This window comes from Periplaneta americana, chromosome 5 (genome assembly GCF_040183065.1).
Source record: "Periplaneta americana isolate PAMFEO1 chromosome 5, P.americana_PAMFEO1_priV1, whole genome shotgun sequence".
Taxonomy (NCBI): Eukaryota; Metazoa; Arthropoda; class Insecta; order Blattodea; family Blattidae; genus Periplaneta; species Periplaneta americana.
In genome coordinates, this window is record NC_091121.1 from 83,639,082 (window position 1) to 83,664,662 (window position 25,581).

General features: G+C 36.5%; 1 protein-coding gene across 1 annotated transcript in view; it reads right to left on the minus strand.

Annotated features, from left to right (window-relative positions):
* LOC138699929 (protein espinas-like) overlaps window positions 1-25,581 on the minus strand; it is a 534,949-nt gene that overhangs the window by 303,228 nt on the left and 206,140 nt on the right. The window lies entirely within an intron of this gene.

The window sequence follows — 25,581 nt, forward strand, 5'->3', positions numbered from 1 at the left end:
ACTGTGGTAGAGAAAAATGCGCATAACACTTTTAAATTCATTCTGCGCATGTAGCGTGCTTATGGGTAATGAGACGCGGATCTCGTCGTTCATTTTTTGTGGGCCATAATTATTTCTTCTCACAAATGGCCACGGTGTTCTGCGGTTAGACAAATTAATTGCAGGTTGAATAGAAAACTAATTAATTGCTGTTTTATGCATTATTAAAATGAATTACCTGTATTGTTTGCAAGCGGCTTGTATTAACGTGAGGAACGGTACCTCAACGGTGCGGGCGACGGCACCGCTACTATCATCATTATCATGGGAACCATCACCCGAGCATTTTATGAATGAAACCCGACTCTAATTATTCATACTACAAAGTCGGTCACCCTCAAGTCGCAAGTCTGGGACAAAGAGTTCAGTTCTCTTCCGCAGGAAAAAAAAAATTGAACATTACTTTTCCATTACGCAAAAACTTTGATCTCGTTTACCATCTCGGTTGAGATCTATGTGGGCTAATCCGAGATAACTGACGAAGATTACTGTAAATTAGATACAACAAAATCTAAGAATGTCACGAGAGAAAAATATCTTGATATACTACGAGGGCTATTCATAAAGTAACTTCCGTTTATTTTTCACAAACCTGTGAATGACGTTACAGGATTGGGTTACAATACGTTTGAAAGTATACACTCTAATTTATTTATCCACATAGTTTCCAGTCACATTGAGACAATTGTCGTAGCGTTTGACGAGCTTTGAAATTCCGCAATCGTAGAATTCGGCCGCCTGTGACTGAAGCCAACTTACGACCCTGGTTTTCAAATCTTCGTCATCGTCAAAGCGCTTCGAGCCAAGCCACGTCTTCATGTGCATGAAGAGATGGTAATCGCTAGGCGCAAAATCTGGGCTACAGGGAGGATGATCCAATACTTTCCAGTTGAACTGTTGCAGTTTGGTCGCAGTACGACGCGCTGTATGCGGCCGGGCGTTGTCATGCAGGAAAATCACCCCAGGGTTCAACATGTCACGACGTTTGTTTTGAATGGCCCTTTTCAAGTTTGTTAATGTGTTACAGTAACGCTCAGCGTTAATTGTGGCATTCCTCTCCAAGAACTCCACTAGCAAAATTCCTTTTGTGTCCCAGAAGACAGTTGCCATGAAGTTTCGTCGTGGAAAGTGTTTGGCGACACTTTGTGGATTTTTTTCGGCGAGTGAGTATGGCCCCACTGCATTGATTGAAGCTTTGTTTCTGCATTCACATACCGCACCCAAGTCTCAACTCCTGTCACAATCTGATCGAGAAAAGCATCACATTTTGCGCCTAGCGATTACCATCTCTTCATGCACATGAAGACGTGGCTTGGCTCGAAGAGCTTTGACGATGACGAAGAGTTGAAAACCAGCGTCGTAGGTTGGCTTCAGTCGCAGGCGGCCGAATTCTACTATTGCGGAATTTCAAAGCTCGTCAAACGCTACGACAAGTGTCTCAATGTGACTGGAAACTATGTGGAAAAATAAATTACGGTGTATACTTTCAAACGTATTGTAACCCAATTCTGTAACGTCATTCGCAAGTTTGTAAAAAATAAACGGAAGTCACTTTATGAATAGCCCTCGTATAAACACTACATTGAGGCCGAAGTGAATGCAACGCCTTCAGACAGTTTTAATGCTACGTCAAAGCTACGGTCGTTGATTCAATCACTCAAGCGGTAGGGACACGGCGTGTCTCTATCGCTTGATCCGAAGGGTTGTGAGCTCGAGTCACGCCTCGGGCATGGGTGTTGTGTTGTATTAGTGTAAGTAAAACAAAAGGAAAACAAATGAAAAACGAAAACAGAAAACAAAAAAAATCCCGTCACAGGCAATGTAACTCGTGTGTTATCTTCAATGGAGGACCGGAATATATTTAAGATATCATTGAATTACTACTCTATAGTCACTACATACAGGGTGAATCACGAGGAGTTACCGCTTATTTCCGAATAAATTTTGAGCAAAAAAGTCATATAAACATTGGACCTATTCTCAATATTTTCTGGGTTACACTAATTTGAAGTTATAACGCATCTTGATTACACAACTTTTAACACTGTATCACTTCGGAATATGCATTATAAGACTTTCTTGTGTTAAATTCTATCGTACCTGGTTTACATGTTTACATAGAACAGACAGGCAGATCATTTTAAACACGTTACAAAGAACACATCACAGCCATAAAAAATTACAAAACACCTCCACATATGCAGAACACATCACAAATGCTAACCACACCTACAGAGACATCAAGACAGATATGGAAATACAACACGTCCAACCAAAAAGCCAGAAACTAAACACACCAGAACAATATGAAATATACAGACACACAAAAACACACTCCAATGAAATTCTCAACATACAACTCAATTTCAGAACACACAGTCTTTGACTTTACATTAAACCACACGAACACACCCTCACAGGAAACAAAACAAGACGCGCCAAGATCAACAACGACCAGTTCTGAGGATGACCCATACTAGGTCAAACATGTAAACCAGGTACGATAGAATTTAACACAAGAAAGTGTTATAATACATATTTTTAAGTTATTTGTATGTCTTTCTTCTTTAATTTCAAGGTTAAAATAGTATTGCAAACAGAGAATGAACTATTCAAAAGTATCATTTCTTTAATTGGCTAGTATTCTGAAGCTAAAAATTTGTTGTGAATTCCATACTTCTTTCGTACAGATTTTTTTTTTTTTTTTTTTTTTTCGATTTCGAACTATTAAATTACATTATTCCTAAGCACTTATCACAACAATTATTACAATTCACGTCACTCTTGTAAACTCTTAAAACTGTACATTAGGATGCAAAATTGAAATGTAACGAATCGAGTCGCTACATAGAAGTGGTGTGGTCTGTAACAATTGTTACAACAATTGCGTAATTAATAATGTAATTTTTAGTTAAAATTTCAAAAGAAAATCTGTACAAAGCAAATAAGGAATTAACAATACATTTTTAGCTTCAGAATACTAGCCAATTAAAGAAATATTTCTGAGTAGTTCATTCTCTGTTTGCAATATTCTTTTAACCTTAAAACTGAAGAAAAAAGTATTTTATAAACAACTTCAAATTAGAGTAGCTCTGAAAATATTGAGGAATATGACCCATGTTTATATGATATTAATTGCTCAAAATGTCTTCGGAAATAAGCTCTGTAAGTGGCGGTAATTCCTCGTGAATCACCCTGTATATGCTACATCTAAAAAATTCCAACAATTCTTCTTATAGCCTATTCTTTAAATTTGAAAAAGTGTATAGGGTGTCTTGTGTGAATCACAAAACCAAGTCTAGACTTTTACAAGCAATGGGACTATTCATAGGGTCAGGTGGTGAGCATGGCACTCAAAGTGAACACAAGAAAATAAGTTACATTTCTATCTCGCTGCGAAAAATCGAACCTGGGACTATTTGTTTTACGCTGCAAACGCTTCTACTTGAGCCATAGCAGAGCGAGAAACGCATGATTTACACGGTGCTAGTTTTGACGCTAGTCGCTAGCTTCTTCTGTCGCCACCTTAACGCTTCCCCGAAGCGAATATCTGGATACAAAATTCGCTATATGATAAACGTTTATACGGTGCTGGTAAAAAGTAGGAAGTTGCCAGCGGTGTCACGGCGTCAGAGATGGATGTTATTGGAACCGTTCTTACGCTCTGTAGGCCTAAACGAGTCATTCAAGCACAAATATGCGATTCTCTAAATAACTAAATTGCTTATGCAAATATAGTCTTTCAGGTAAAGCTTCCTGTAAAGAAGATTTGAATAATTTCAAGGGAAAAATTGTTCCGGGGCCGGGTATCGATCCCGGGACCTCTGGTTGAACGTACCAGCGCTCTGCCAACTGAGCTACCCGGGAACTTCACCCGACACCGTCCCAACTACATTGCTTGTCTTTGATTTACAGTTTATTTAGAAATTTATTTCTTTATATTCTCTAAAGTTTAGAGGGTCTAAACGTTAAAAAAGGAGTAATCAAATGAAAATCTGCTTGAAAATGTATTCATTATCTTCTATAATAATCTTTTTGGATTTAAAATATGTAATATTTAACATTCGGTTTCTTGGTAAAAGTGACCAAGTTACATTGAAGGCTTCCAAGCATTATGAAAATTTAAGACATAACTTTTTATTAAAAACTAATAATATAGCACATTTACCTTCAAAATAACTAATTACTAACATGTACAGAAATACAGTTCTCTTTGGATGGGTCATTAAACCTTTAAATGCCTTTTCCCAACAATTTTGCATTTTGGACTTGGTCACTTTTACCAAGAAACCGGCGAAATACATAATTTTCTGGATTTAAAATATGCAAGATTAAAAAATTACACAAATGCACCTAACTATTTAAGCATTATCACAAAAATCGCATAGACATACGAAGTACTATTTAGTTATGTTTACAATAATAGGAAGAACGATAATTTACCATTAAGAGAGCAACATTTTTTCACAACGGTAGATTTCTTTCTTTCTTTTTTCTTTCTTTCTTTCTTTCTTTCTTTCTTTCTTTCTTTCTCTCAGTTTAACCTCTCCCTTTTAGGTATATTTACACGACCCACGCCACCCGGGCCTTACAGGGCCGCGACCTGTCGGGAGAGGTATTAAGCTATGGATCACATACATACTTTTTTGACCACACAAAGACATGGAGGGCCTCCCCGGATGAGGGATCAGCTCAATGCCGATACAACACAAACATTTAAGACATTGCACATCATTCACTCACACATATGAAAGGATTAAGGGAAGGATCGCCGTCCATGGCCGGACTTTCAAGAGGTACAATCCCGGCATTTGCCTGGATATAACTGAGGAAACCATGGAAAACCTCAGTTAGGATTGCCGGCCCCTGGGATCGAACCCCGGACCTCTACCACGCCGCTAGCCGCTCGGTCCAACGGTAGATTTAAAACACAGTATTAGTTTAGAACTGAGATTGTAGAATTCCATAATCACAAAATTCAGCCTGAAATTGCAACATTTTCCGTTATTAAGAAAAAAAATTAAAGGTCTGCTTATAAATTGTTTTTAAATTGCTTCTATGTACATACACTTTCTGTGTTATTTTATTTTATTTGTTTTCATATAATTTTGTTATATCGTCGTTGTTCCTGCAATAACTCCTATGTGACATATTTACCGATTATCAGATTTTTGCTCTATTAAATAACTTAAATAGTGATACAGAAAATAGTAAAATCTGCTATATGTAATTATATTTCTTTGTTTCGAAAATATAAGAATTCAGAATCTCCTATGTACGGATGCCATAGGATGAATAAAAGTGCTTTTTCTTCCTACTGAAAAAGTGTATATTTTGCAAATAGGAGTTATTGCAGGAACAACGACGATATCTTTGATATAGATGGAACTACACCAGCACAGTCTTTATATCTTCTATGTAATTTAGTATAAATATATAGTAATAATAATAATAATAATAAATTTGATATTTAAATATTTTTGTCTTCTGCAAATGTACGTATTTCTAAAGTGAGAATTGTTAAGAAATTGAAGATACAGACATACAAAGGAAAGGGACTTTATAGACTGTCTTGTTTTCTTTTGAGAAAGCACATTAAGGAATGCATAAACATTCAGAAGTGGTTGAAGAGGCAGTTGAGTAGCCTCTTTGAGGTCGTGGCTCTATTAAAATGATTACCGAGAGAAGATCGCGTTGCCATAGCAGCCGGCAACAATGTAGGCAGCAATCGCTTCCCTTTTATTTCTTCTGAATAATCGCTGTCAAGGTTACTTATACAGTAAGGCTGTTGACCACGCTAAATGGCACTCGTCCCCTCTCCCCTCTACTCCAGCACTTCCCACTCTCACACAATCTTTTAAAAATTTAAAATTCCCATCTTTATATTCGGAAGGACTCTGTGAATTCGCGTGTTGTTCTTCAATTGTTATAAAATGAAGCCGTCCATCATTTCCTTTTGCTTTGGAAGTTCAATTCTTGTTTTCTCCCACCAGGAAATGTGAAATAACGTGCTGAAAGAACTCAAAGGCGGTTATTAACGTGGAATAGCCGTGTTTTTATTGCCAGCTTAGGAATTAACGTCAGTTAGGAATTTGTTAAATAAGATAAGTAAGAGCTTCTTTGTACGTGTTTATTAAGGGGGATGAGATGTTTGTGAATCAGCGTGTAAACACTTCACATACGTCACTCTAGTGATGTGAAAATCTCTCTTGCAAACGGGTTCGAGAAAGGATAAGATATTTATGGAGGCTTTACTTTACAGTTTACAGCAATATTTTAAACACACGCATCTACTACTCTGTACTGTAGTTATTCCTCAAATTACAAATGTAGCCTAAAAACTAGCATGTATAATAAATCACGTTTTTCTTGTTACTTTCTCATGTACGTGGCAATCGTCATCCCAAGTTAAAAGTTGATCAAGATCACCTGTTATCCTTATTTATACTATAACGGTCTTACTAATAAACCATGTATAGTTTTTATACGAGACTTATGCAGAGTTGAAACAAAAAACGTTGAGTATAATTTGATTAATTCTGATAAGTGATTATAATAAATATGCCAGTACAGAAAATTATTAAAACCATACGTAACATCCAAGAAACGCAGCGTTTTGCCGACTGTAAAACGCTGTCGAATCAATCTGACTGGTGGACACCCGTTATATCCAGGCGAAAGTAATATAACTGTGCAGATTTTAACGGCTTATTCTTTGAATAAAGTACAAAAAATTCTAATACATCAATCCCAAATGAATACTTTTCTCATAAAAAATAATTTTCCCCTAAATATTAACAATATTTTTCTCGGTAAGTACTATCTGTAATATTTTGATTTTTGCTCTTATCATAAGAGAAACTGATAATAAATTATTTATATCCCTTTGCAGTTTTTCAATAAAATGGATGGTTTTCTTATACACGAAATAAAAATATTAACACTATAATTTCCTGTCTTTAGGAAGTCTGGCAATCGTACTGCAGTGAGCAAGAACCGATTGCTGCTATTTAGACCGAGTTCTTCGTATGTGTATTCGTAGGTGAGCCGCGACGTGCTGTTGACAATTATGTAGATTTTCAGCCTAATTTTCTCATTAACTATACACTAGAAAACGCGTAATAGATTTTTATTTATTTTAATGTATTCTATTGCGCCCTTTAATCTGCAGAGTTGTATCACTTCTACATTGTAAAATAAATATTCCTTTTTCTGAAGGGAGTTAAATTTTAATCAAGTGGGAAACCGTTTTGCTTTATACATACACAGTGAACCGTAAGTAATGTCATTAATTTCAGGGGGTTGTTCTTTGATATATTTCAAGCACAGAAGTTTGATACAGTTTTGCTCGTTTTCGCTTCCTATTCGAGAAAAAAAGATTATATTACACATTTCATAGCGTATTTTGGGAAAGTTACCGATTTAATTACCAACATGCTCAGTCAATTTAACAGAACAGTGTATTATTATAATACATTGTTGAAAGAATTTTAGTTTTCTCCTTTAAATGTGCAGAAATTTGATCTGAACAAATGTAACTGTTCTTTCTGGAAATGAATTTTAAAATGTTATATTTCTTCGGATCAAATTTCTGCACATTTAAAGGACAAAACTAAAATTCTTTCAATCATGTATTATCGTAATACCCTGCTCTATTAAACTGATTAATCATACTGGGAATTAAATTGATGGCTTTCACAAAACACGTTATGAAATGTTTCATATAAAACAATTATCTCGAAAAGGAAGCAAAAACGAGCAAAATTGTATTACAATTTTTGTTTGAAATAATGAAAATAATGGCATTACTTGCGGTTGACCCGTATATAGGATAGTAGAGGTTTGCGGTCTTACTAATAAAAACTCTATATACAGACGTTTAACTGTCTTATACAATGAGTAGCTCCTTTATAAGTCGATCAAAGTGTCCACCCTCTGCTCTTAAACACAACTTAAACAGCAATTCACATACCGATGACTAAGAAGTTATACCTCGTATCTGTTAATTTACAGGTTTAAAACTTATTTTTTCTCAAAATAGACCAACTTTTTATACATGTTTCTGCTTTGCAAGATCTTCTATTCGAGGACAAAATTATAGTTAACAGTTCAATTTATATGTGAAATTGGGAGAGTAGTACCTACCCTGTTCAACATCTACTTGGAGAATTTAGTAAAGAACTGTTTTCAGAACATAGGAGAAGTGATAGTATGAGGAAGAAGAATATTGTTCATAAGATTTGCTGATGATATTGCGTTGTTAGCAGAAGAGGAAATGATACTAAAGGATATGCTACTGGAGCTATATGACAGCTGTGAGCTGTATGGGATGAAGACAAATCTAAATAAGACGAAGAGCATGGTCATAGGAAGTCAAATATAGAAGATAAACTTGCGAATTCTAAATGAGGTAGTAGAGCAAGTGGACAGCATCAAATACGTGGAGTGTACTATAAACAGTAACATGAGCTGCTGCCAGGAAGTGAAAAGGAGGATAGCAATGGCCAAGAAAGCTTTTAATAGAAAAAGTAGCATCTTCTGCGGACCTCTGGGGAAAGAACTTAGGAAGAGACTAGTGAAGTGCTTTGTATGGAGTGTGGCATTGTATGGGGCAGAAATATGGACATTACGACGAAGTGAAGGGAAACGAATAGAGCATTTGAAATGAGAATATGGAGAAGAATTTAACGTGTGAAGTGGACAGACAGATTAAGAAATGAAGCTGTGTTGGGAAGAGTGGGTGAAGAAAGAACGATGCTGAAACTGATCAGGAAGAGGAAAAGGAATTGATTGGGTCGCTGGCTGAGAAGAAACTGCCTACTGAAGGATGTACGGGAAAGGAATGGTGAACGGGAGAAGAGTTCGGGGGTAGAAGAAGATATTATATCATAGAGGACATTAAGATATATGAATAATATGAGGAAACGAAGAGGAAGGCAGAAAATAGGAAAGATTGAAAAAAGCTGGGTTTGCAGTTTGGGCAGAACACTAAATGAATGAATGAATGAATGAATAATGAAGTAATTATTCTATATAATAATGTACTTAAACTAAGTGACCATTTGTGCAGAAACGAGGTATCACTTCTTAGCCATCGATATGATTTTCCTTTCAACAAAAATTGGACGTCACATGAAGATATAAATTCACAGTGGACTTGCGCCCCACAATTTGAGAACCGCAGAGTAGAACTCATCAGTAGACTTAACAGGTGTTGTTATTAACAACCAAACTGTTCGCTGTCAATTCCGTTTAGTTTCTCGTTTGACAGTCGATAGATCGATCCAGAGATAATGGCGGGGGACGACTCTGTTAGCAGGCGCAATAAAAACGTCACAGCGCCATGAAGTGGCCCCGGGGGTGAAGGGGTGGGCCCGCCTCTCCAATGAACACGAAAACGTACGCCTTCACCGCAGCTGTTGCTTGGCAGCATGTCTCTTCTTTCATTTTTGGAGTAAGAATGGGAATTCAGTATTTAACACTAGACACGAGTTACTCCACAAAGACACGAATATCTCTCTTACAATACAATTCAATCATTAGTGCTCATTCGATTAAATTATCATCATTTAGTATTACTTCGTTCCCTACCATGAAAAACTTAATTATCACCACCTGAACCACTCTTCGAGAATTGCGTTCGTTGACCTGCAAGGGACATACACCTAGTTCATATTCACGGGATTTGGCCTGGCTTGGATTTTCTACAGCCGAGGAGGGCCCGCAGGCGCAAAATTATGTTGAAATGATTATTGAAGTCCTTAGGATCGCTTCTTTCAAGCGCATGATTCACTGCATGGTGTCATCGTATCGATTCAGCCACAGAATTCAGTTCTGACTGGAGAACTGATCCTCCGTCTGCCTGTGATGTTATTCTGCAGCCTCCTCAGATCGATGGCATCTGTTCGCAATTCATGTGCCTGATTCTGTTGCATCCTCAACCAGAAGAACATGCCGCAGTCGATTTCACGACTCACCAAGGCGCCATCTATCCAAGGTAGTTACAGTCCCTCGATCACCCGCAGTTCGCTTATTAAGGGGTTAGGTACAGCTTACAGCAGTAACATTTTTGGAAACATTCAACATTTTTTTCCTCCATTACTGTATCTTGTACAACAATGAAAATTGTTATATGTAAAACACTGTCCTCCTGCTACACGAAAAAAAAAAAATATTTTTACGAAGCTTTCCCTCATAGCTCAAAAACTTGTTAACTTTTTCATGTTCTCTCTCTTTTATTTTATTGCTGAAACTACAATCCTTGATAAATAACGTTTTTTATTATTTTGTGTTAGAAGAAAATACTGATATTTGACTTTTTTTAAATTAATTTATTTATCACACAATCTATCAAAGGTAAAGAAGTGATCTTGCATCATATAGTAGAAATGACATGCATAAATACACACAAAAATTTTCATCACAGACTGTTGGATAGTTTTTGAGTGATGTAGGAAACGCTTCATCACTGGACAGTAAACTGAATTTTGAAAAAAAAAAATGTAAATATTATTTTTAGATCGTAAATTTTTTTCATATAGCAGAAGGACTGTGTTTTACACATACTAATTTTCATTATTTTACAAGATACAGTAATGGAGGAAGAAAATGTTGAATATTTCCGAAATTTTGCTGCTGTAAGCTGTAACTAACTCCTTAAAGCCCCTTCGGCTTCGCTGGATATGTACAGCTCCCGCAGATAGATGCCGCCTATAAGGAGATCCTGGAACCACGTCCGCCATGTCCTCCTGATCGACCTGTAAACTATTGAGATGATTAATGGAATGATACTAATGAAGGCGAAATGAGTCCGAGGTACAACACTGAAAGTTACCCAGCAATTCTGTTTCGAGTGGTTGACGAAAACTCTCAGAAAAAACTTCCAACCAGGTTACTTGTCCCAAGTAGGATTTGAACCCGGGCCCGCTCGTTTCACAGTCAAGAAGGCTAACCGTTATTCCATAGTGGTGGACAAACAGAACTTTACCCGGGACGTATCAATTCATTTAGGAAATCATTGGCCCATTGCGCTTCATATAGAATGTACGAGATAATTTCAAACTCGACACATGTCTGATAGCATTCGTGAATCCTATGCAGACAAGCGGGCCATCCTGCCTCAGCCTGACAGAGACAGGTCCCAATCTCAGACGAGTAGTTAAGTTTCAGGATTCAAACTCAAGCCCTTCCTATATCAGCGTCGGAGACGCTTACTAACCCCAAGAATTCATCCCAGCCTATTTTTAATTATTGAAAATGATAGATGAAATGAAGTGGGCCAAGCGCCATTTACTAAAACCGTAGAAAACAAGGGTTAAAATGAAGTTATTACCATAATTCAATGGAAACATATAGCAAGTAATATAAAGTATACACATTCAAACTAAATGATAAATCAATCTTCATTAAACCATGGTATTCACTTAACTTTAACCCTTGCTTTCTCCGTTTTTAATAAATGGCGCTTGGCCCGCTATGGCTCTGAATGGTGGAAAGTGGAAAGTGTTGGTGGAATGAAAGCGGGATAGACATTTCCATCACGACCAGGCAGGGGATCGAACGCGGGCCGTCTAGATGGAATATTGGCACGCTAGCGTTGAACCACAGATGCAGCGTTATGTATACAGGAGTTAAATGTTCAATTTCCTGCCGGAAAGTAAACACGGATCCGCGAATTCACAGTTTATTGCGTTATGATTTCAACTATAGGAAAACATTAAACCAGTACAAATAGTTCAATGTTCCCTAAAGCAGAAATATTTTTAAATCCTATGAGACGTACGATTAAAGCACCATAAAAAGATAAATATAAAGATAACGTAGTTGTGGAGAAACATCATAGAAGATACCCATATTTCAGAAACCATTATTAAAAACATCGAAAAGCTCATAGCTCCCACCCCCTCTTCCGGAGAAGAGTACCGCAACCTGCGGCTTATTTTACTAAGCCAGGCATGCCAGAAATGAGACACTCAATGTGCAGTGTATATGCGCGGGATCGACGGTCTGTGCAGATTGCTTCACGCGTTGCTCTTACCAGTTCTCAGCTGGAGAGGTTTACAAAAATCTATTCTGCGCTTCTAGTGTTGGATTAAATTGACATTTGAACATTATTAACACACTTAGCAGAAGGAAAAAAACACAATTATTCTCAGTGTCTGTATTTGATAATTGAGCCGTTCAGAGCAGAAGTAGTGTAATTCAAAATTGGGTAATGAGGTTTAAAGTAAAAATTCTGTAAAATACACAGCAAAGTAGCAATTAATATGTCCTTCGTGCTATCCACTGACTATTAATAGTTTAAATAAATTGACTATTAGTTGCTACTTTGCGCTGTATTTTACAGAATGTTTACTTCAACCCTCATTACTCATTTTTTACTTACACCACTTCTGCTCTGAACGGCTCAATTGTAACACAAGAAACATTAGGTGCTTACTCAGTTATAATTCACAAATCAGTGGTTTGTAAAGCATCATTTATTAACATGATTTGTATACAGTATTTGAAGAAAATATAAATATTGCAGTAATTTCCAAACAACAAGAAACGAACATAGTATTTCATTTTACGTAGTAGGAACTGATTATTTTAAACTAATACTCTTTCAGTCTTCGTCAAGCATTATTGGGACCATTGGTCTCAATATTATAGGCCTACTCCCAGTTAACATGCAGTAGGGTATTGTGTGGTTTTTACACTGAAATCATTTCCTTGCTGTATGTCGATATAAATTCACATTAATATTAATCAATTGGATAAATTAAGCTTGAATTTAAATTTACATATAGTTTATTTGGAAAACGTTGAGAGCAAGTATCAGCAAGTTGAGAGCGTTACTAAAATGAGTTAAAAGCGTAGTTCACAAGCTGTGAAGCGAGAATATTTTCTTTATGTCAGGTTTAAAGATTAATTAAGTATATTAACATAATATAGTGATGTCAGATGGAAAATTCGCCATTATATATATTTTTCCAGAAAAATTTTCCGCCTTGCAAATAGCTCCTTTCTTCGCTCCCTTACAACCTCCAAAGCCTCACATGTTATTCCTCACTCATGTTCTCATTATCTATCAGCTTATGAAATAGAATTCGTAAGTCGTCTAACCTTTGATGGCTATGTTGGTACTGACTCCGAAACAACGCTATTGTCACGTTTGTTTTGCCGTGATAGTACTGATTCAGAAATAAGCGCTGGAGAATATCATATTTTGAGAACTTTACTAATCTGATCTAAATTCTGACAACACTATTAGGTCTACATGAGATGATGAAAACCTTTCATTTTTAAATAATTATCAGTATCAGCATAGGCATCCTTGGTCCTTGCATTTTGTTTACAAACATTAACTAGCTATAGCGTGTCCTCTAGCCGACAGTAGTGACGACGTATATTCAGTTCCTATCGGCTGTACTGTCCATTCACTGATGATTTAGCCAGGGGTGGGAGCGCTCTTCCCAGCAGATAAGAGCTTTAGCTAGTGGAAAGGGGTAGTGTTTACTTAGTCTGAAGTAAGTCAAGGCCCTATCCTATACAGCTATACAACCTATCCTGATACAGCTACTTTATCCGAACTTCATTACCATCATTTCAGTAACAGCATTCACCCAAAACACGCTGCAGTGTGCTGTAGTATTGTGACGGGCGTATAGAGGCATCAAACTGAGAAGGCGCAGTATGCTTTCGGTGGGGTAAAAAGGCAGTCTACTGTAATTTCATCGGACCCTTAAGCATACTTGGCGAATCGACAGTTGGCACTACATAGTAGTTGAGTCACGAAGAAAGCGGCCGTTCAGACTTCAACAACATGCATCTTAGAGAGGCAATAAGACATAATAAACTGATCTGAAGCCGCGGCACTAGCCTTAGGGCCTCTCTCTCGTATAGAAAAATCTCCTTAATATCTCTCAGAATGCACTTCAAAATTTCTAAATATTTAGGCTGTTGTTATATCTAAATCAGTTTAAAGACACGATATCCCATAAAATATAAAACTAAGGTAGGCCTAGTGGTGGTGGTGGTGGTGGTGGTAGTGGTAGTGGTAGTAGTAGTAGTAGTAGTAGTAGTAGTAGTAGTAGTAGTAGTAGTAGTAGTAGTAGTAGTAAAATAAACTAAAATTTAATAGCAATAATAATAATAACAATAATAATAATAATAATAATAATAATAATAGAGAGGCAATAAGACATAATAAACTGATCTGAAGCCGCGGCGTTAGCCTTCGGGCCTCTCCTTCGTATAGAAAAATCTCCTTAATATCTCTCCGAATGCACTTCAAAATCGAAATATCTAGGCTCTTGTTGCGTCTAAATCAATTTAAAGACACGATATCCCATAAAATATAAAACTAAGGTAGGCCTAGTGGTAGTGGTGGTGGTAGTAGTAGTAGTAGTAGTAGTAGTAGTAGTAGTAGTAGTAGTAGTAAAATAAAATAAAATTTATTAGCACTAATAATAATAATAATAATAATAATAATAATAATAATAATAATAATAATAATAATAATAACACTGGTCAACAAAACTAAACTTATTTTTTGTTAAAAGATAAGGCACGAGTGATTCTTACAGCATTTTTCGTGTAGATTTCACATCTGTTTTCAAAAATTTTCTATCACCCAGGGTTTTTGAGTAATAATTATATTAAATGCACTTCAGACTTTTCTAGTATCATACCGGTATTGATACATCGTAAGATTTGACCTAAAATCTTATTTACCCAAAATAGATTTTAGGCTATATTTCGCTGGAGAAACATTTCTTCTGAATGTCCAGCAGTAATCTGACAGAATATTTGGGCTTCATTTTTCCTGGTAGCGCCTTTCTATTTCAGAAAAATCCTGATGAAAACGCTCCCTATGTTCGTCGCTCACTACCTGAAGGTTTTGAAGAAAGAAAAAATAGATGATAATCAAAGAAGTTATTTTTAGAGATACATAACACCCCATCACGTTATAGTTCTGGATCAGCTGGCTGACAAGTACTCTGTAATCTTCTGATGTGTGTTTCCTAGAAAGTAACAGCCTGTTGAATGATCCTTAGGTTCCCGGCATATCATTGGAACTGGAAAAGACATATGACGGGATCCTTTTAGCCAACCAATTAGGCTAATAGAATTACATGGAGCACAACAGATTTCAGGGGCCCAGTTCCTGTCCTCATCTATTTTGCAATCAAAAGAACACTCGTAAGCTCTTTTAACTAGTGCAGTAAAATTCACCTGTGTGCTTTCGAAGTTAATTAACCACAAACGTAACAAAAATTGTGCGCCGTTTATATTTCGGCACGTCTTTCTTTTCCTTTATATTTCTTTTACATTTTTCTATCTCATACTTTTCTCTGTTAGTTTTAATTATTCTAACTCTTCATAGATGGCTTGTAGTTTTTTCCTTTCTGATCTAGTTCTTCTTACTTCTCGTAGATGGCTTCTTCCCTCTCATCTTTCTGTTTTTTCCGTATGCTCTGGTTCTGTTCCTATAACCTGTGATGAGTTGAAACCGGGGGAGCAGTTATTATTTTATCCAGGGAGCAGTTATTATTTTATAATAGCGCTTGCTGATTGGTTAAGATGGTGGCGTGAGTTTTATTTGGTCTGTGACGCGAGTTTCATTTCGATTGTAGCGTCAGTCTGGTGGATGGACTCATTCTGGTCGGATGTGTGCCGGCAGTTGAGGATACGGGCACGAGTTCCTATGTAGGCCGGGGATCGAACTGGGTTCGATAAGTCTACTAGTAGCTACGTAGTCCACGGTGTTGTGGGAATCTGCGAATGTATCGCAGAGGTTGCAGAGAGTACGTGAGTACACTAGATGGCTTGGAGGTAGGACGTGTGTGTGATAGGCACGAGCTCCTACGTAGGCCGGGGATCGAACTGGGTTCGATAAGTCTACTAGAAGGTGCATAGTCCACGGTGTTGGGGGAACCTGCGAGTGCTTTGCAGAAGATATTCGTGTGGAATTTAACGACGAGTTTTGGGATGTACTTATTATCGTGAACTGCATTCATTTTCCTGACTGGCTAGCGTGCAGTCAACTCTGGTCAAATACTGGTCGGTATTTTTATTTCCGAGGATCGTTTTTCTAGCTGTGATATAACTAAAAGCCTACCACAAATTACAAGCAGTTCAATGAGTTGGTTTTGGCCCACGTTTTTATTAGTTATTGCAGTAGAACGAATTTAAAGAGTATGGAATTCACGATGAAGGCACCCATTGTTGTGTGACGTTTGAGGGGTGGCCAATTTGTATGTAACGGCTATGTGTGTGCTGAGTGATGGTTATGTCAAGGTTGTATGACAAGATGGATGCCAGCGTGGGGAAGTACCTACCTATGTAAGGTAATTAGCTGGATTTGGTTTAAGTTACTCTGTGAAGAAGATATTTTCTGTGCTACGAATTTATTTTGCTTATTCAAATAAATAGTTGTTTTTAACATAGTGAGTGTGTGTTGTCACTTGACTACCTCGACACGTAGATTACCATCCTGATCATAACGATTCATGGCAGGGTTATTTAATTATCTAATTGTCTTGTATTCCAACCAGCAAGACTAGATAGAAAGGCCGAGAGCGCCTCAATTGTATGTGATTTACATAATATTTCGAGGTATATTTCACTTTATAAGAAACTTTTACCATACTTAAAATTAGGACAAAGAAAACACGGGTTATAAAACTTGTTTCATGGTTTGAGTTCCAACTCAACTGAGAATTAATACGAACTCTCGCAGTCTTATGAGGAATAAAATTCATTTTTAAGAATTCTGACTTCATACGTAACACTGATCTAAAGTTATAGGTCAATTGTTAAAGGAATAAAATGAAATATTTGAAATATTTTCTTTCCATCAGCATGTTAAGGACTGTATATAACAATAAAAATAAATCAATTTTTCTAAAGTTAAAAATAATATGGTGGGTGATCGAAAAATTCTGACTTCATTTTTGGAATCAACAGATGATATTACATAAGAAACAGCAAAAATTATACATTTAATAAAAACATTGTTGACCAGTGTAATAATAATAATAATAATAATAATAATAATAATAAAAATAATATGCCACCTTATGTTGAATTTTAATACCAACAACGGTTCATAGCGTCTCAACATGATGGAAGTCACCGATTCATTTCCAAGAACAATAAATAGATCTACGGTTCGAATACTGACAGGAATAAAAACACAACAATGACCACATGATTAATCAAGTGACGTCACGCAACCAAGTGGGAGGAGTTCATTAGCATTTTGATAAGCTCCGGCTGATGCGTAGGGTTCAAGTCCAGATTTATTACTCAGACATGTTAGCTTTCAGTTCAGGCCCACAGGGTGAGCTACAAAATATTACAGATGTAAATGCAACTTAGCAGGCTGTTCATTCTTTCCATACATAAACTGAACATGTCGACCTTTTGATATAGTTATTACTTCGTATCACAGAGTCTGAAGTTCGTATCCGGTTTAATTCAGTTAAGTGTTATACATAGTGGAAGGAAAAGTGTTACATTTCTTCTCAAATGTGAACTCTAGTATGACGAACACATAGAAGGCCTGTAATAGTGTTTTGATCTTTTGCGGACGGTTTTCGAGGGGGGGGGGAAGGCACTGTGTTAAAATTTTTATTATGAACTCCATGGAACTGCTTAAAATACTATTTTTCTTTTGTTCTAGGATAGTGTAATAAAGCTATTTATGACCATACCTCTTTTTAGTAATTCAGTATAGATTTAGATTAATAGCCTAAAAATTACTATTTTCAATATCCAACTATAGTTACGTGGTTGTGGAAAGCCGGCAATGATGGTATATAGAATTACACCTACCCCTCTGAATGTCAGTGAAGTGAAGGAGTAGAATAGATTTGTCCTACTGCTATTTATGCTTTACAGCAGCCGTGGCGAAAATGTGACTTACGAGTACATTGTGGCTCGCAATGCTAGCTATGCTTCCTACCTCCCCCAACCCCCACCCTCTCATTCACTGGAGTCAAACTCCGTTCCATTTGTATTTGTCTCTGACCTGCGAGTGGCGTATCGTCTCTCTCGAAACCATGTACCTCTACAAAAAAGAACGTTTCAAGTAAGATGGGAGGACGCATTTTTTGCTGCCAATATGATGAGAATATTAAATGTATGATTTGTTCACAAGTATTGCGAGGAAAACGGTTGTATAACATAAAACGGCATTATACTACATGTTACTCATGAAACATTAAAAGGTTAAGTGTTGTTATTATTATTATTATTATTATTATTATTAACTCTGTACGTCGATCCTTCGACGAATAATGCGGTTCGACCTCCAATTTAAACTCACAGATTTACAATGTGATGTTAAATGAAAGCTAGATGTAAGGACTTGATAAATGTTGAACTTTTCAAATCTTTGCCAAAAAATAAATATCCGAAGCTTCGTTCTTTCGCTTGCTCTGTTGAAGCCATATTCGCTACAACTTACGTTTGTGAAAAATTATTTTCAACAATGAAAATAGTAAAAACCAAATTTGGATCACGACTGACAGACAGATACCTTCGTGAGCAACTAGAACTGGCAGTAAGTGACATAGCCTAATTCCTGATTTTGAAACTTTGCCGCAGAGACATTCTGAAGAAAGTTAATTTTAGGTTATGATAATGTGTCCCATGTTTTCTTATTCATTTCTTTCTTCGTTACACGTACTAAACATTAGGCTAGTTTGTAGCCTTATACTCTATAAAATTATATTCAAGTGCTTGACGCAAGGAAAATGAAAATCCGTTTTTAAGTCAGACAGTTGCTTCACTTCCACTTCGGGTGTCCGCCTACCTCCACAGGTGCTATGCACGTTGCAGGTTACACAGTGGCTCGGCGCACGATCACATTTTTGCCACGGCTGCTCTACAGGGTTGCTATAATAGCTACTTCACATTCAATTTTGGGGAAAAGCCGAAATTGTCAATAGATTAATGGTCGTATCAAAAATATTATTTGACAAAATTTGTTCCTAATTTTCTGTTCTATAACTCGTGTGAATTAATGTAGAGATGTCGCCATGTAATTTGTCCGTGAGCTGCGCAGATGGTGAAGTGAGGCGGGCGAGCGAGGGAAAGGGAGGGTGGAGCTTACAGCCTGATCAGCCGCATGTGAGCTGAGCGTGTCTGAGCGGCTGTGAGCAGTATCGGGGAGAGGAGTGTAGAAAGGGGAAAACTCCCGTCACGTGATCTGAAAATAGGAGTGACTGACCAGAAATTTGTTTCTGCGTCGCGGGAAAATTACATGTCGACATCTCTAATAACTTTTCTCCTCCCCGTATAGCTTCGTTCACATATTTTTTTTTCATTAACATCTAATACCGCACCCAAACGGATCCACTAGCCATCACCGCCGGTGGGTGAATGCCACAAATTACGGTCTATATTTTGTATAGTTCGAGCGTCCAATTATATATATTACAAAACACGGATAATTACGAAGATAGAAAGTTGAGGATCTAATCAAGAACAGAATATAAGTTGCAATGAATAAGTAGTAGTAGTAGGGTTTAAGAAGGGCGCGTCAGCTACTATGGCTATTTGCGCCCTTGCAATGAATAAGTATATTGAAATTAAGAAAAAGAAAAAGAACATACATACTAAAGAATTTGTTTAATTTTGTTCTTTAATTTATTAAAATAAAAATTACCTAGATCAGGATTTCTTTTTAAAATGAAGTTGTATCCCTATAACGATCAACAACATGACGCTGGAATACGTCGACGAGTATGTACACCTGGGACAAATTGTGTCACTCTCCTGTAGGAGAGAGAAAGAGATACGAAGAAGAATATGTTTGGCTTGGAAAAAATTTTGGAGCTCGAAATTTATCCTGCAAAACCAAAACATCAGCACCAAACTTAAATTTGAAGTTCTGGAAACCTGCGTAATCCCAGTAATGTTGTACGGATGCCAAGTTTGGTCTCTGACAGAGCAACAGAAAAACCTGCTTCGTGTGTGCCAGAGGAAAATGGAAAGGAAAGTCCTACAGCTGAGACTGCAAGACAGGATAAGGAACACCGACATCCGAATAAGAAGCTGTATGCAGAATGCAGTGAGTCTGGCGCTACGTCTCAAATGGAAATGGGGCGGACACGTGAGTAGGATGGACTGCAGCAGGTGGACGTACGCCTCGACCATGTGAGACCCGCGCATTGGGAAAAGAAGCAGAAGACGTCCAAGGAGAAGGTGGTCGGACGTGTTCCGGAGAGAGACTGGAGCGCAGTGGACGAGAACAGCGAGGGACAGGCAGGCATGGAAAAGACTGGAAGAAATTACGAACACTATGCAAACTGTGTATAGTTGTGTATTGTTTATATAGTTATTTTTTGTGTGTGTCAGTTTGGTTAGTTTGATTCCGTGTATAGTTGGTATAGTTCATGTATTTAGTTAGTATAATTTTTGTGTTCAATTGTATCGTTTTTGTGCGTTTAGTTTAGATAGATTGAGTGTTTAGGCTGTACAATTTATGTGTGCAATTGGTATAGGTTTTTGTTTATTTAGATTGTGTGTGAGTTAAGACTATGTATGTGTTCAGATTGTGCAATTTTTTTCTTTTTCTTTTTATCGTGTGTTTAGTGTGGACAGTTGTGTTCATATTATAATTTATGTGTTCAGTTTGCATATTTTTCTGTGGATGTTTAATTTGCATAATTTATGTGTTTAGTCTGTATTGTTTTTCGTGTTTAGTTGGTATAATTTATGTGTTTAGTTTGTAAGTGTATAGTGTAAGCTCTCTTGGACTGGCTCCCCAAGTGTAGTAGACGTTCAGCTCACCCTACACTCTCCTGTAGGAGGCCGTTGCCCTTATGGGATTCCAGGCTTTTAGTATTTTCGTTTTTCGTATAACCTTGGCTGTTTGTGTAACATTTAGGTTCAGCTAAAAAACATGTCAAATTTCTTCTGTTGTTCTTCTTTATATTTTTGACGATTTTTGTGATATTTTAATAATGCATATTTCTATGTTTGTTCAATTTGGACATTGAAATCGGAATGAATCAAATTTGTTTTATAATCAATTGACTTGTTTAAGCGAAGTTTAATTATCGGATTTAGAAGCAATATAAATGAGGAAAGTGTAAATTTTGTTTATCCTCCCATAATGGATGACAGACTGAATCAAACCTAAATAAACTAATCGCAGAATATTTGTAGGGATTTAAGAGCGAAGAATCACAAATTTATAAATTATTTTATGAAGTCTGTTACATAAAGAAGAAAAAGTTTACCCTACTTTAAATGCTGGTTAATAATAATTCTTAACTATTTCACTCGAGCAGATATTGCTTCAGTATACAATTATGAAAAGTCAAATTATGATTAATAGTTACACCCAGATCTTAAAAAATCTAATTATGATAATAATAATAATAATAATAATAATAATAATAATAATAATAATAATAATAATAATAATAATAATAATAATAATAATTTCTTACAAATAGCTTTTAAGGAACCCGGAGCTTCATTGCCGCCCTCACATAAGCCAGCCATCGGTCCCTATCCTGTGCAAGATTAATCCAGTCTCTATCGTCATATCCCACCTCCCTCAAATCCATTTTAATATTATCCTCCCATCTACGTCTCTGCCTTCCCAAAGGCTTTTATCCCTCCGGCCTCCAAACTATTATATCGATGGCTCAGAACGAGACTGTTCTAAGTCCAACTTTTTATAAGAAAGAACTCTGTGTTTCATTGTGTTCCAGTTCTTGTCTGCAAATACGAATCGAACAAAATTGTAAATATTCCTCTCCATAAGGTTGCTATGAAGCTATTCCAAATTGTTTCATGAAGCTTTGAATGTCAGGAACTTAAAATAGCTCTCCCGAAAAAAAAAAAAATGGACTTGGAACAGTCTGGTTCTGGGCCATCGATATGCATTTCTGGATTCGCCCATACGTGCTACATGCCCTGCTCATCTCAAATGTCTGGATTTAATGTTCCTAATTATGTCAGGTGAAGAATACAATGCGTGCAGTTCTGAGTTGTGTAACTTGCTCCATTCTCCTGTAACTTCATCCCTTTCAGCCCCAAATATTTTCTTAAAAACCTTATTCTCAAACACCGTTAATCTCTGTTCCCCTCTCAAAATGAGACTCCAAGTTTCACAGCCATACAGAACGACCGGTAATATAACTGTTTTATAAATTCTAACTTTCAGACTTTTTGACAGCAGACTAGATGACAAAAACTTCTCAACCGAATAATAACACGCATTTCCCATATTTATTCTGCATTTAATTTCCTCCCGCGTGTCATTTATATTTGTTACTGTTGCTCCAAGATATTTGAATTGTTCTACCTCTTCGAAATAATAATAATAATAATAATAATAATAATAATAATAATAATAATAATAATAGGCCTAATAAATTTTCATCGATAGCCGTAGGTTATAGTGTTATATCCTAATTTTATAATGTCATGAAAAGACAAGTATATCGCCGAAACACTTGCTGTCCAGCCTATACGTTGACCCTTGAGAAACTCTATTAATAAGCGCCATTACAAGGCTGTGGCCCTGAACGGAGATAATTCCCTGCGTACTATAATGGAGCCCCGTCCATCGAGCAGGGAAAACAGGGGTAATCACCTGGAATGCGGTCGAGCGAGTCATTGGGGCCCCGAGCTCGGTGAATCGGCACCAAATTGATTACTTTGCAGACAGAAGAAAAAAATATAAATATTGTGAAGTCATGGCGACTCGCTGCGCATGCGCAGTGTCAGGTAATTGATGGGCCCACCTGTCTGTGCGGCCCAATTTATCCTATATCGGTCCCCTAGATCGTGATTATCATCTGTCAACTTCTACTTCATCATCTCTGACCGGTCAATTACGCCGTTTGTCTATTTCCGATCTGAAAAATTAATCCAATCATAATTCATAATCATTATTACCATCATAATTATAATTTTCTTTTCATCATCATAGTCGTCGTTTTCTTCACCGTCGTCGTCGTCGTCGTCGTCGTCGTCATCATCATCATCATCATCATTTTCTACTTTCTTATATACTCCATCGTCAACATTATAGTCTCCATCATGTTCAATGTAACCACCTCTTAATTGCGATTATCGGAGTCAAGTGGTTAATACGATAAGACAATTGAAGAGGTGGATTCCAAACTGGCCTAAGTCAAAATGACAAATTATGAGAAAAATGACAAAAATTGACAAAACAAATTTGATGTACCTGCATATGTTATGTTGTTTCAAACGGATATATTGTATGTCAAGACTTAGGAGAGTCTGTTAAATAAACTTACACAGTTATAGGCCTATATTATGGGATTGAAAAGGGTAAATTAAAACGTGGATAAAGCAAATTAATAACTAAAAAAAAAATGACTTAGGACACTTTCGAATCAACATCTTCAATTGCTTGCAACAATACAAAAAGACAACTTAAGGGACAAAATCCATATCCCACTTATCAGAAAATGTTAAACAGTCTCGAATATTAAGCATAATAAAACTCAACTTGTTTCAACAATATGATGTATCAACCAAAGACAGCGTCTACTGTAGCCTATCACTGGGAAATTCACGTATAACCACTACAATACAGCTATATTATTACTATAATAATAAACTGTATTATTACACGATATTATTATAATAATAACTTATCTTCATTGTTCTAAATACATTTTTAACACCTATATATCGCTGATTAACTTTCAACTCCTTTACTGTATTAATTTATAGGAAATTACCTGCTTGACTAGTTTCGAAGTGTTGTGCTTCATTGTCCAAAGCCTAGTCCAAACAATTTACACAGTAAAGAAGTTGAAAACTTGATCAGCAATAAATTTATATATAAACTGTTTCAAGACAAAGCATTTGGCTGTTTGATATCTGTAAAGTAGTATTTTTTTCCTTCTAATCTGGGTTTAATAAATAGAGGAGAAGGTGGAAATGTGGGCTACCATTTTGTTTCCCTCATAATAATGGAAAATGGCGTGGCATATTGCTTGGAAATCTTTATTGACATAGACTACAGAGTAATTATTCATATACAATTTTTCCAGTCTTAGAAGTCAATAGTTGCAATAGATATTTGCATATAATTACTTTTTTGGAAGAAAGACGAACTGGTTCTCTATAAGTAGTAGGGTCTAAATATGGGCTACCACAAAAATTTGAAAATAATATTAGAACAAACAAAGAAACATAAGTAAGAAACCTGTGTCACATGAAGGCTGTATTCTGTAACAAATAACGGAAATCACGATAATGAAAATACAGGACGTGTTAACGTGCTGGTAATATGGACTACCTATCCCATATTTGACACATAGCGGTAGCCCATATTAGCAGCATCGACTCATGAAGGTTTCTAAGATTACGTATGGCAATTGTTGTCCTAAATAAATATTACTCTTATGCCATGTGATAGAGTTATTCTTAATCAGTGCAACACATCAAGCGTGATTTCTAAACACGAAATATACTTATTTTAATAAAATTGAAATTATATACCTGCAAAAACTTTGAAATCGATGAAAAGCAGAAAGAACACACCACATCCACACCATAAAGGAAACTGGTTTGTCTCTTTGTGCACGCAGACTAATGGACACGAGATGTAGTTTTAGAGGTTTTTCGCTAGGTAACAACACAATATAAGTCATAGTAAAAAACGAGGTAGCCCATATTACCACTCCTAGCCCATATTTCCACCTTCTCCTCTAATACTTACTTACTGGCTTTTAAGGAGCCCGGAGGTTCATTACCGCCCTCACATAAGCCCGCCATTGGTCCCTATCTTGAGCAAGATTAATCCAGTCTCTACCATCATATCCCACCTCCCTCAAATCAATTTTAATATTATCTTCCCATCTACGTCTCGGCCTCCCCAAAGGTATTTTACCGTCCGGCCTCCCAACTAACACTCTATATGTATTTCTGGATTCGCCCATACGTCCTACATGCCCTGCCCATCTCAAACGTCTGGATTTAATTACTTTTGTCATTTCCTTCTCACGGAAAACTACTTCCCTAAAATTTAGTTATTCTCTTAATAATGTTATAATTACTAGGAAAGATTGTATTAGAGTGCTTGGTGTCTTACTTGAATCTAAATTATATTTCTATGATCATGTGCAATATAATTAAACCCATTCACTAAGAATGCTTGATCTAATTGGATATATATCTTATTCTTTTTCTACCCCTATGTGTCTATTAATTTTATACTATAGGCTACGTTGGTTAGATCGAAGCTTGAATATGCATCTATAGCATGGAACTCCATTACTTCCACTAGCTCGGCTAAATTGGAGAATATTCAAAGAAAATGTATTTCCTTGTGTTCTTATAGATTTTTACCTAATTCCGATGATTATAAATATGAGATTAACTGCAAACATTTTAATTGCTGCAGTTTATTTGCCAGACGTCAAGATCTTGATTATTTATTTTTCTGTAAAGTCATTAAGGGTGATATTGATTGTGAATCTTTCGTAATTAAGCAATATCAGTCTTCGTATTTCTGCTAAGGGTTTAAGATTTCATTTTTTTTTTTTA